Source organism: Oncorhynchus gorbuscha, linkage group LG01 (genome assembly GCF_021184085.1).
Source record: "Oncorhynchus gorbuscha isolate QuinsamMale2020 ecotype Even-year linkage group LG01, OgorEven_v1.0, whole genome shotgun sequence".
NCBI lineage: Eukaryota > Metazoa > Chordata > Actinopteri > Salmoniformes > Salmonidae > Oncorhynchus > Oncorhynchus gorbuscha.
Window position 1 is genome coordinate 25,671,165 of NC_060173.1, and position 13,539 is coordinate 25,684,703.

A 13,539-nucleotide genomic window follows, 5' to 3' on the forward strand; every position below is an offset into this window, starting at 1 on the left:
GAGAAAAGCTTCCACCGATGTTGATTTTTAAACGCATGACGATGCCTAAAGAAAAATTCCCGAGAGGAATTGTTATGAAAGTCAACAAGAAAGGATGGATGACAGAAGGCCTAATGCATGAATGGCATACGGAGTGTTACGGCAAGCGACCGGGAGGATTCTTTCACAAGAACAAGGCATTGCTCGTGTTGGACAGCATGAGGGCCCACATAACAGATTCTGTGAAAGAAGCCATCAAGAGGACAAACTCAATTCCATCTGTGATTCCTGGGGGCACAACAAAGTATTTGCAGCCACTGGACATCAGTGTAAATCGTGTCAATTTGTAAGTCGCTCTGGATAAGAGCGTCTGCTAAATGACTTAAATGTAAATGTGCATTTAAGGTGGCGCTCCTTTTTCAGTGGGAGGCTTGGATGACAAGTGGGGAGAAATCCTTCACTAAAACGGGCCGCATGCGAAGAGCCACCTATGGTCAAGTCTGCCAGTGGGTCCTGATAGCGTGGAGCATTGTCAAAAAATCCACTATCATCAACGGGTTTCGAAAGGCTGGACTGCTGCGTGTTGTTGAGGGTAGTTCAGCGGGGAATTTGCCTCCGGATGAAAGTGACGAGAGCGACAATGAAAACGATCCAACATCGGACGAAGCAATTCTGAGGCTATTCAACTCCGACACCGAAGGAGATGACTTCAGTGCTTTCAGTGCACAGGAGGAGGAAGATAGTGACCAATGACTTTACTGGTAGGCTACTGTTTAATTTTTGTTACAAGCCGTATTTCGTTAAAGCCTATTTATTTTTGTTACAAGCCATGTTTAGTTTAAAGGCTGTGTAAAGTTAATTTGTTTCAATGTACCGGTAGGCACCTGCGGCTTATAGACATGTGCGGCGTATTTATGTACAAAATATATATATTTTTTAATCAGTTGGTGCGGTTTATATTCAGGTGCGCTTAATAGTCCAGCAAGTAGTTAGTATGCCAAAATTTTCCGGATGTCATACTAAATTTGCCAAAATATGAAGTATACAAACAGGACACTGTTTCTGTACCTTAGGGCCCATAATGCAATTCTTCAGGAAATGGGTGTGGCTTCACATTGTTTTCAGATTGATTTTAAGAAAATGGCGGAAAATATGCAGCCGAAGTCCAATGTTAGCCGATACAAATTCATTGCTTTAACTAATTATGCCAACTAATTAATTGAGCAATGTAATAAAGTAATTACTTTTCAAATAAGTTACCTTACACGTTATGTTGGCTGACAATGTATTTGCTACGCCGTCCTTACGAACAACATCTCAATCTTTTCATTCAAAGACTCAATCATGGACACTTTTACTGACAGTTGTCGCTGCTTTGTGAGATGTATTGTTGTCTCTACGTTCTTGCCCTTTGTGCTGTTGACTGTGCCCAATAATGTTTGTACCATGTTTTGGCGCTGCTACCATGTTGTGTTGCTACCATGTTGTTATGTTGTGTTGCTACCATGTTGTTATGTTCTGTTGCTACCATGCTGTGTTGTCATGTGTTGCTGCCTTGCTATGTTGTTGTCTTAGGTCTCTCTTTATGTAGTGTTGTCTCTCTTGTTGTGATGTGTTTTGTCCTATATTTATATTGTATTGATTTATTTTCTTTAATCCCAGGCCCCCGTCCCCGCAGGAGGCCTTTTGCCTTTTGGTAGGCCGTCATTGCAAATAAGAATTTGTTCTTAAATGACTTGCCTAATAAAGGTTAAATTAAATTTAAAAAACATAGCATAACAAATTACTACTTAGATATTTTATGCTAACTAGCTAGCAAGAGGTTGCATAGCAACAGCATCAACTTTCGGTAGACCAGCAAAGAACTAGTACCTTTGACTGAAAGGATACTGTTCCGTTTTATAGTATACTAAAATTAACTAATAGTATGTAGTATATACTCATTAAGTGTGTAGTATACAGTATGTGTATTCGAACACAGCTGTAGTGTTTAGATGTTTCTCTTTTACTTGTTTTTGTTTTGTACAGTGTTGTCTGTTGCTCCTCTCTTTTTACTGCATGCACTGCAGTCTCATCCCTATGCAGCTCTTTAGCTTGTGCTCAGGTGGTTTCAGTTTACAGTCTAACCTGGAGGTTAGTTAACACAGTGTCCAAAGAAGGGCCAGAAGTATACAGAACGGTGTCGTCTGCGTAGAGGTGGATCAGAGAATCACCAGCAGCAAGAGCGATATCATTGATGTATACAGAGAAGAGAGTCGGCCCGAGAATTTAACCCTGTGGCACCCCCATAGAGACTGCCAGAGGTCCGGACAACAAGCCCTCTGATTTGACACAGTGAACTCTATCAGAGAAGTAGTTGGTGAACCAGGCGGGGCAGTCATTTGAGAAACCAAGGCTGTTTAGTCTGCCAATAAGAATGTGGTGATTGACGGAGTCGAAAGCCTTGGCCAGGTCAATGAATACGGCTGCACAGTAATGTCTCTTACCGATGGCGGTTATGATATTGTTTAGGACCTTGAACGTGGCTGAGGTGCACCCATGACCAGCACTGATCCAGATTGCATAGCGGAGAAGGTACGGTGGGATACAAAATGGTCGGGAATCTGTTTGTTGACTTGGCTTTCGAAGACCTTAGAAAGGCAGGGTAGGATAGATATAGGTCTGTAGCAGTTTGGGTCTAGAGTGTCTCTCCCTTTGAAGAGGGGGATGACCGCAGCTGCTTTCCAATCTTTGGGAATATCAGACGACACGAAAGATGGTTTGAGCAGGCTAGTAATAGGGGCTGCAACAATTCTGGCACCATTTTAGAAAGAGAGGGTCCAGATTGTCTAGCCCGGCTGATTTGTAGGGGTCCAGATTTTGCAGCTCTTTTAAAACATCAGCTATCTGGATTTGGGTGAAGGAGAAATGGTGGAGGCTTGGGCGAGTTGCTGAGGGGGGTGCCGGGCAGTTGACTGGGGTAGGGGTAGCCAGGTGGAAAGCATGGCCAGCCGTAGAAAAATGCTTATTGAAATTCTCAATTATAGTGGATTTATAGGTGGTGACAGTGTTTCCAAGCCTCAGTGCAAAGGGCAGCTGGGAGGAGGTGCTCTTATTCTCCATGGACTTTAGTGTACCAGAACTTTTTTGAGTTTGTGCTACAGGATGCAAATTTCTGTTTGAAAAAGCTAGCCTTAGCTTTCCTAACTGCCTGTGTTGGTTCCTAACTTCCCTGAAAAGTCACTGGGGCTATTCGATACTAATGCAGTACGCCACAGGATGTTTTTGTGCTGGTCAAGGGCAGACAGGTCCGGTGTGAACCAGGGGCAATATCTGTTCCTGGTTAAAAAAACATTCAGGCAGTTAACCCACTGTTCCCAGGCAGTCATTGAAAATAAGAATGTGTTCTTAACTGACTTGCCTGTTAAATAAAAGGTAAAAAAAAAAAATATATATATATATATATTTTTTTTTTGAATGGAGCATACTTATTTAAGATGGTGAGGAAGGCACTTTTAAGGAATAACCAGGCATCCTCTACTTATGGGATGAGGTCAATATCATTCCAGGATACCCCGGCCAGGTCGATTAGAAAGGCCTGCTCGCTGAAGTGTTTTAGGAAGCGTTTGACAGTGATGAGGGGTGGTCGTTTGACTGCAGACCCATTACGGATGCAGGCAATGAGGCAGTGATCCCTGAGATCTTGGTTGACAACAGCAGAGGTGTATTTGGAGGGCGAGTTGGTTAGGATGATATCGATGACAGTGCCTGTGTTTACGGATTTGGGGTTGTACCTGGTAGGTTCATTGATAATTTGTGTGAGATTGATAGCATCAAGCTTAGATTGTAGGATGGCCGGGGTGTTAAGCATATCCCGGTTTAGGTCACCTAGCAACACGAGCTCTGAAGATAGATGAGGGAGGTCACAATTTTTTTTAAACAAGCATGGCCTTAGTATACCCAAGAGGACAGAAGGCTGCGATCGGTGCTTCAACAAAGTACTGAGTAAAGGGTCTGAATACTTGTATAGGTATTTTTTTTAATATATATTTTTTTATAGATTTGCAAAAATTTCTAAAAACCTGTTTTCACTTTGTCATTATGGGGTATTGTGTGTAGATTGATGAGGGGGAGAAATAATTTGATCAATTTTAGAATAAGGCTATAATGTAACAAAATGTGGAAAAAGTCAAGGGGTCTGAATACTTTCCGAATGCACTGTATTTAGTATAGTTTTATGTAAAAAGGATAACTTTAATGTTTTACCATTTTCATTTGATGGAATTCACTGAGGAGGATGGTCCTCCCCTTCCTCCTTAGAGGAGCCTCCACTGATTCATACATTATGCCTCTGGCCTGAGAGGTTGGAAGTTCAATATGTAGCTAGAAGTATTAGGCTAGGTTAACTAGCTGGCTAATTTTTGCCCATGAAAGGAAGTTAGACGAGCGAGCAGGGCGTAAAACATACCTTTTTTTTTACCAGCTAAAACGGATGAACATGCTTTGTAATATTTCTAAAACAATAAACGTATTACAGGTATGAAGTAATGTGTTAAATTGTTGAGAATTGTTCACCTGCCCCTTTAAGGGCTAGAGGTTATTGTGGTAAGACGACTGAAATAATGTTTTTGCCTGTGAGGTTGAGTCTGACTAGTAGCCGCTAGTCAGTTGAAAGTCAAACATTGTTTTTCATCCTAGCTTGCGAACCAAACAATATAAATTGCCAAAAAACACATGGTCTAATTTACTTGAAACTAAAGTCTACTGAAGTGAAACTTTGTCCAACTTTTATACCTGGGCACCGCGCTTCTAAAAATGTATATTTCATTCAGCGCAAGGTGGGATAGACTATAGTAGGCTTTGCAGTTCTTTCACTTTGTGCTATTCATTTACCAGCTATAAAACAAAACAGCAGAAATACTTTGAAAACAGTTACTGCAGCATTGATTTAGCTAGAAATGTGATCATACTTGACCATTTGTGTTTACAAATGCGAGTGAAATTAACACCCGCATTTTGGCGGATGTTAAATTTAGGCCCTGCTAGCGAGCAAGCATTTTTGCCAGGTAGCCTAGGACAACAAAAACTAAAAGTGTGTACTGTATGACAATCATAGACTGTTTCGGCAACATGAGAGAAAGGAGGATGGCATTGGTCGGCAAATCCGACCGCGACGCCATCTTGCTCCTACCATCTTATAGGCAGAAACTCAAACAGGATGTATCAGTGACTGGTCAGATCCTGCTGGTCTGACCAATTGGAATCCATGCTTCAAGATTGTTTTGATCACGCAGACTGGGATATGTTCCGGTCAGCCTCAAATAACAATATCGTAAAGTAGAGTTGCAATTCAATGGCTCAGACACGAGACGTATGTGGCAGGGTCTACAGGAACTCCCAGACTACAAAAATAAAACCAGCCACGTCACGGACACCGACGACACGCTTACAGACAAACTAAACACCTTCTTTGCCCGCTTTGAGGATAATACAGTGCCACCGTCGCGGCCCACTAACAAGGACTGCGTCTTATCCCCGCCCTGTGCAATTGGGTCCTGGACTTTGACGGGCCGCCCCCAGGTGGTGAAGGTAGGAAACAACATCTCCACTTTGCTGACCCTCAACATTGGGGCCCCACAAGGGTGCGTGCTCAGCCCCCTCCTGTACTCCCTATTCCCCCAACGACTGCGTAGCCATGCACACCTCCAACTCAATCATCAAGTTTGTAGATGACACAACTGTAGTGGGCTTGAATACCAACAACAATGAGACATCCTACAGGGAGGTGAGGGCACTGGGAGTGTGGTGTCAGGAAAACAACCTGTCACTCAAAGTCAACAAAACAAAGGAGATAATCGTGGACTTCAGGAAACAGCAGAGGGAGCACCCCAATATCCACATCGAAGTGACAGCATTTGAGAAGGGAAAGTTAAGGTCCTCGGCATACACATCACAGACAAACTGAAATGATCCACCCACACAGACAGTGTGGTGAAGGCACAACAGTGCCTCTTCATTCTCAGGAAGGTGAAGAAATTTGGCTTGTCACCCAACACTCTGACAAACCTTTACAGATGCACAATCGAGAGCATCTTGACGGGCTGTATCACAGCCTGGTATGGCAAATGCACCGCCCTCAACCGCAAGGCTCTCCAGAGGGTGGTGCGGTCTGCACAACGCATCACCGGGGACTCAAACTACCTGCCCTCCATGACACTTACAGCACCCGATGTCACAGGAAGGCCAAAAAGATCATGCAAGACAACCACCTGAGCCCTTGCCTGTTCACTCTGCTATCATCCAGAAGGTGAGATCATTACAGGTGCATCAAAGCTGGGACCGAGAGACTAAAAAACAGCTTCTATCTCAAGGCAATAACTCAGAGAGGCTGCTTGGAAATACAGTACCGTGCAGTATCGAAGAGCCCTTACTGCTGCTCGATCATCCTATTTTTCCAACTTAATTGAGGAAAATAAGAACAATCCAAAATGTATTTTTGATACTGTCGCAAAGCTAACTAAAAAGCAGCATTCCCCAAGAGAGGATGGCATTCACTTCAGCAGTGAAATATTCATGAACTTCTTTGAGGAAAAGATCATGATCATTAGAAGGCAATTTACGGACTCTGCGTATTTGTAACAATCGTTGTTGGTGGAATGAGACCAAGATGCAGAGTGAGGCAGGTTAATCATATTCTTTAATGCTAACCAGGAAAAACAAGAACGAGAAAACCAACTAAACGTACAGCTTTGTAGGGCTCAACCGCAACCATACAAGAACAAGATCCCACAACATAGGTGGGAAAAAAGGCTACGTAAGTATGATTCTCAATCAGAGAAAACAATAGACAGCTGCCTCTGATTGGGAACCACACTCGGCCAAACACAAAGAAATACAACACATAGAATGCCCACCCAAATCACACCCTGACTAAACCAAATAGAGACATAAAAAGGTTCTCTAAGGTCAGGGCGTGACAGTATTCCTCCAAAGCTCAGTTGTCTTGAGTCTACACAACTCTGCCAGGACCTAGGATCAAGGGAGACACAAGTGTTTTAGTACTATATCTCTTGACACAATGACAAATAATAATGGCCTCTAAACCTTCAAGCTGCATACTGGACCCTATTCCAACTAAACTACTGAAAGAGCTGCTTCCTGTGCTTGGCCCTCCTATGTTGAACATAATAAACAGCTCTCTATCCACTGGATGTGTACCAAACTCACTAAAAGTGGCAGTAATAAAGCCTCTCTTGAAAAAGCCAAACCTTGACCCAGAAAGTATTTTTTTAAACATCGGCCTGTATCGAATCTCCCATTCCTCTCAAAAAATCTTTGAAAAAGCTGTTGCGCAGCAACTCACTGCCTTCCTGAAGACAAACAATGTATACAAAATGCTTCAGTCTGGTTTTAGACCCTATCATAGCACTGAGACTGCACTTGTAAATGTGGTAAATGACCTTTTAATGACGTCAGACCGAGGCTCTGCATCTGTCCTCGTGCTCCTAGATCTTAGTGCTGCTTTTGATACCATCGATCACCACATTCTTTTGGAGAGATTGGAAACCCAAATTGGTCTCCACAGACAAGTTTTGACCTGCTTTCAATCTTATCTGTCAGAAAGATATCAGTTTGTCTCTGTGGATGGTTTGTCCTCTGACAAATCAACTGTATATTTCGGTGTTCCTCAAGGTTCTGTTTTAGGACCACTATTGTTTTCACTAAATATTTTATCTCTTGGTGATATAATTTGGAAACATAATGTTAACTATCACTACTATGCGGATGACACACAGCTGTACATTTCGATGAAATATGGTGAAGCCCCAATATTGCCCTCGCTGGAAGCCTGTGTTTCAGACATAAGGAACTGGATGGCTGCAAATGTTCTACTTTTAAACTCTGGGAAAACAGAGATGCAGTCACGCGGGACTAGGTGGGTGAGGAAGGAGTCAGGCGCAGAGAGTTCCACAGGGAAAAGGTGCACTTTAATGTGGCACAAAATAACAAGCCCACAACGCAGGGCGCGGACAATAATGTGGACCACCCAAAACACAGGGTGCCAGGTCCACCTCTACCTAACGCACACACGTAACAAAAATACAATCCCTCACAAAACAAGGGTGGGTACACGTACTTTAAATAAGGAAGCCCATTTAAGTACATACAACAGGATACAGGTGAAACTAATAAGACAAAAAAACAGACAATGAAAAAGGGATCGGTGGCGGCTAGTAGGCCGGTGACTACGACCGCCGAGCACCGCCCGAACAGGCAGGGGAGCCAACTTCAGCGGAAGTCGTGACAGATGCTGGTTCTTGGTCCAAAGAAACAAAGAGATCTTCTGTTGAATCTGACAATTAATCTTGATGTTTGTACAGTCTTCTCAAATAAAACTGTGAAGGACCTCGGCGTTACTCTGGACACTGATCTAGCTTTTGACAAACATATCAAAACTGTTTCAAGGACAGCTTTTTTCCATCTACGTAACATTGCAAAAATCAAAAATAATGCAGAAAAATTAATCCATGAATCTGGACTAGAACCAGAAAATTGGATCATATTATTCTAGTGCTAGCCTCTCTGGCTTCATGTTAAGGCAAGGGCTGATTTCAAGGTTTCACTGCTATCCTACAAGGCATTACATGGGCTTGCGCCTACCTACAGTGGGGCAAAAAAGTATTTAGTCAGCCACCAATTGTGCATGTTCTCCCACTTAAAAAGATGAGAGGCCTGTAATTTTCATCATAGGTACACTTCAACTATAACAGACAAAATGAGAGTTAAAAAAAATCCAGAAAATCACATTGTAGGCTTTTTAATGAATTTATTTGCTAATTATGGTGGGAAATAAGTATTTGGTCACCTACAAACAAGCATGATTTCTGGCTCTCACAGACCTGTAACTTCTTCTTTAAGAGGCTCCTCTGTCCTACACTCATTACCTGTATTAATGGCACCTGTTTGAACTTGTTATCAGTATAAAAGACACCTGTCCACAACTTCAAACAGACACACTCCAAACTCCACTATGGCCAAGACCAAAGAGCTGTCAAATGATGTCAAAGGACACCAGAAACAAAATTGTAGACCTGCACCAGGCTGGGAAGACTGAATCTGCAATAGGTAAGCAGCTTGGTTTGAAGAAATCAACTGTGGGAGCAATTATTAGGAAATGGAAGACATTCAAGACCACTGATAATCTCCCTCGATCTGGGGCTCCACGCAAGATCTCACCCCGTGGGGTCAAAATGATCACAAGAACGGTGAGCAAAAATCCCAGAACCACACGGGGGACCTGGTGAATGACCTGCAGAGTGCTGGGACCAAAGTAACAAAGCTTACCATCAGTAACACACTACGCTGCCAGGGACTCAAATCCTGCAGTGCCAGATGTGTCCCCCTGCTTAAGCCAGTACATGTCCAGGCCCGTCTGAAGTTTGCTAGAGAGCATTTGGATGATCCAGAAGAAGATTGGGAGAATGTCATATGGTCAGATGAAACCAAAATATAACTTTTTTGGTAAAAACAACTCGTCGTGTTTGGAGGACAAAGAATGCTGAGTTGCATCCAAAGAACACCATACCTACTGTGAAGCATGGGGGTGGAAACATCATGCTTTGGGGCTGTTTTTCTGCTAAGGGACCAGGACGACTGATCCATGTAAAGGAAAGAATGAATGGGGCCATGTATCGTGAGATTTTGAGTGAAAACCTCCCAAACACACCGCCCGGGCAACGAAGGAGTGGCTTCGTAAGAAGCATTTCAAGGTCCTGGAGTGGCCTAGCCAGTCTCCAGATCTCAACCCTATAGCAAATCTTTGGAGGGAGTTGAAAGTCCGTGTTGCCCAATCAACAGCCCCAAAACGTCACTGCTCCAGAGGAGATCTGCATGGAGGAATGAGCCAAAATACCAGCAACAGTGTGTGAAAACCTTGTGAAGACTTACAGAAAACATTTGACCTCCATCATTGCCAACAAAGGGTATATAACAAAGTATTGAGATAAACTTTTGTTATTGAACAAATACTTATTTTCCACCATAATTTGCAAATAAATTCATTAAAAATCCTACAATGTGATTTTCTGGATTTTTTTTCTCATTTTGTCTGTCATAGTTGAAGTACCTATGATGAAAATTACAGTCCTCTCTCATCTTTTTAAGTGAGATAACTTGCACAACTGGTGGCTGACTAAATACTTCTTGCCCCACTGTATCTTTCCGATTCGATCCTGCCGTACATACCAGAGAACTTTATTCTCTCTCATACCTACACGTACGCTATGGTCACAAGACGCAGGCCTCCTAACTGTCCCTAGAATTACTAAGCAAACAGCTGGAGGGAGGGCTTTCTACTATAGAGCACCATTTTTATGGAATGGTCTGCCTACCCATGTGAGAAACGCAGACTCGGTCTCAACCTTTAAGTCTTTATTGAAGACTCATCTCTTCAGCAGGTCATATGATTGAGTGTAGCCTGGCCCAGGAGTGTGAAGGTGAACGGAAAGGCACTGGAGCAACGAACCACCCTTGCTGTCTCTACATTGCCAGTTCCTCTCTCTCCACTGGGATTCTCTGCTTCTAACCCTATTACAGGGGCTGAGTCACTGGCTTACTGGTGCTCTTCCATGCCGTCTATAGGAGGGGTGCGTCACTTGAGTGGGTTGAGTCACTGACGTGATCTTCCAGTCTGGGTTGGCACCCCCCTTGGGTTGTGCAGAGGCAGAGATCTTTGTGGGCTATACTCGGCATTGTCTCAGGATGGTAAGTTGGTGGTTGGAGATATCCCTCTAGTGGTGTGGGGGCTGTGCTTTGGCAAAGTGGGTGGGGTTATATCCTGCCTGTTTGGCCCTGTCCAGGGGTATCGTTGGATGGGCCACAGTGTCTCCCGACGACTCCTGTTTCAGCCTCCAGTATTTATGCTGCATTAGTTTGTGTCAGGGGGCTAGGGTCAGTCTGTTATATCTGGAGTATTTATCCTGTCTTATCCGGTGTCCTGTGTGAATTTAAGTTTGCTCTCTCTAATTCTCTCTCTTTCTTTCTGTCTCGGAGGACCTGAGCCCTAGGACCATGCCTCAGGACTACCTGGCCTGATGACTCCTTGCTGTTCCCAGTCCAACTGGCCGTGCTGCTGCTCCAGTTTCAACTGTTATTTTTGCACCCTTGAAAACCACTGTGATTATTATTATTTGACCCTTCTGGTCATCTATGAACATCTTAACCATGTTCTGTTATAATCGCCACCCGGCACAGCCAGAAGAGGACTGGCCACCCCTCATAGCCTGGTTCCTCTCGAGGTTTCTTCCTTGGTTCTGGCCTTTCTAGGGAGTTTCTCCTAGCCACTGTGCTTCTACACCTGCATTGCTTGCTGTTTGGGATTTTAGGCTGGGTTTCTGTACAGCACTTTGAGATATCAGCTGATGTAAATACATTTGATTTGAAATAAATGATTGTTTATTGGCATTGTGCGCTGGAAAGGTTCCAACAAACTTAATGCACCATAGTGAACGTCAGAAGCTCTGATGGGGCTGTCGTCTTATATATGACTATACACAGACAATATATATTTGCATGATTTAGCATATTTAATTCATCATTGCCATTTTGTTGTTTCATTCATGTGACCGACCAATACCTCATGAGGGTTCTTCTCTCTAAGCTGGGACCTTGACACGGAGATATCTTTCATTCTCAAAACAAGGTCTGGGCATACTGCTAAATTGCAGCTATTGATAGTGAGGATTCGTTCAGTCAGTGACGCTCAGATTAAAACGAGCGTCGGTGGAGGCCGCATCCCCCGAGTAGGCAACGGCATGGGGATTTTGTCTCAAGACCTCAAACTTGTCTGGGACAGCTAAATCGATGATAAAAAATGAGTAGTGTACATCTGGGTAAAATTAACACGTTGCTAAAAATTCATGACTATCGAGTCAGTAAAAAATAGTCGTTCAAAAATAACGAATTGTTCGCGAACTGCACTTCACTACACGCAAACTATAGCTGGCTGTGCATCCAGCAAACCCAACCTAATTCACTCGTTAGGATGCACTGAGGCTCCAAATTCCATTTTAGACAAGACCGACTTCATGACAGAATACATGTTTCTGACTCGTATTGATGCTACATAAGACGTTTTAAAATTGACAAGTTGTTTTTTAGCTAGCTCAATGATTTTTAGGAGAAGGTCCTCTTTAAATGTGTTTTACCAGATCCGTGTTGAAGCTCCTCCATAGAATGATCGAGGGCATTAGCATGGGAAAGACCATTAAGGGGTTACACCATTTTAAATGTAGTCAACTGGGTGGGTCTTTCAGCTTCATTGACAGATCCCTCCTGGTGACCCTGAGTGATGTCCAACCGGATTGTTAGGAGGGATCAGCTCATCATGAAGAAGAAAATGGACTACTTCAAAATGGATATTGTCTCAATGGCGCTGCCCATGCTGTCACAGATGCTATAAAAATGGCTTGCCAGCTTGTAGTCCTAAAACCCAGAAATGAGTTACCTCTGGTTCGTTCAGCCATCCCTATGTGAAAAATGAATGGGGGAAAGAATAAGGTTTTGGGATAAACACAGGATTTTTTTATTTAACTAGGCAAGTCAGTTAAGAACAAATTCTTATTTATAGTGAAGGCCTAGGAACAGTGGTTTAATTGCCTTGTTCAGGGGCTGAACAACAGATTTTTACCTCATCAGCTCAGGGATTCGATCTAGGAACCTTTTGGTTACTGGCCCAACGCTCTAACCACGAGACTACCTGCCTCCCAAAAATTAGGTCTGAGGTTAACACAGGCTTAGGATATCTTATATGTTTTGTTTTATAAAGATAATAGCAGCCAGTTAAAATAACCTTTATGAATTATGAAGCCTTTATGCTCCTTTTTTATAACAATAATTTTTCAAAATTCACAAAAAGTGACTTTAGCTGATTTTCTCATGGAACGAAGGTATAAGATCTATGCCTGTGTTTGCCACAGACCTGTTTGCCACAGACCCCCATAGGATTTGTCCAACGAACCGAACAAAATTAGTACCTACAAAATACGCGTTACTATTTCTCTCTCAACAGCAGATACAATGATGAGTCCTCTGTCTCTCTCTTATGTGCTCATCTCATGACCTAACTTCCGATATTCTCAAAACTGTTAAATTAGCAGCTGCAGTGAGCACGTTTTCAATGTAACCGGCGGTGGAAAGCTAGCTTGCTCTCATGTTTTCATTGGAGAAAGTGGTCAGTTGCATACCGCCAATAAAGAAAAATGCTTCAATGAGTAGGTGTCCAAACTTGACTGGTATAATCGACTTTAGTGGGCAAATGTTCAGCTTCGATGGCCACTGGAGAAGTGTGCGCTTCACGGATTAATCGATGGCAATTTCAATGCAGAGATACCATGAGATCCTGAGGCCCATTGGCATGACATTCGTCTGCCACCATCACCTTATGTTTCAGCATGATAATGCATGGCAACATTTCACAAGGATCCTGGAAGCTGAATGTCCCAGTTCGTACCAATATTCAGCAACTTCGCACAGCCATTGAAGAGTGAGACAACATTCCACAATCAACACCCTGATCAACTA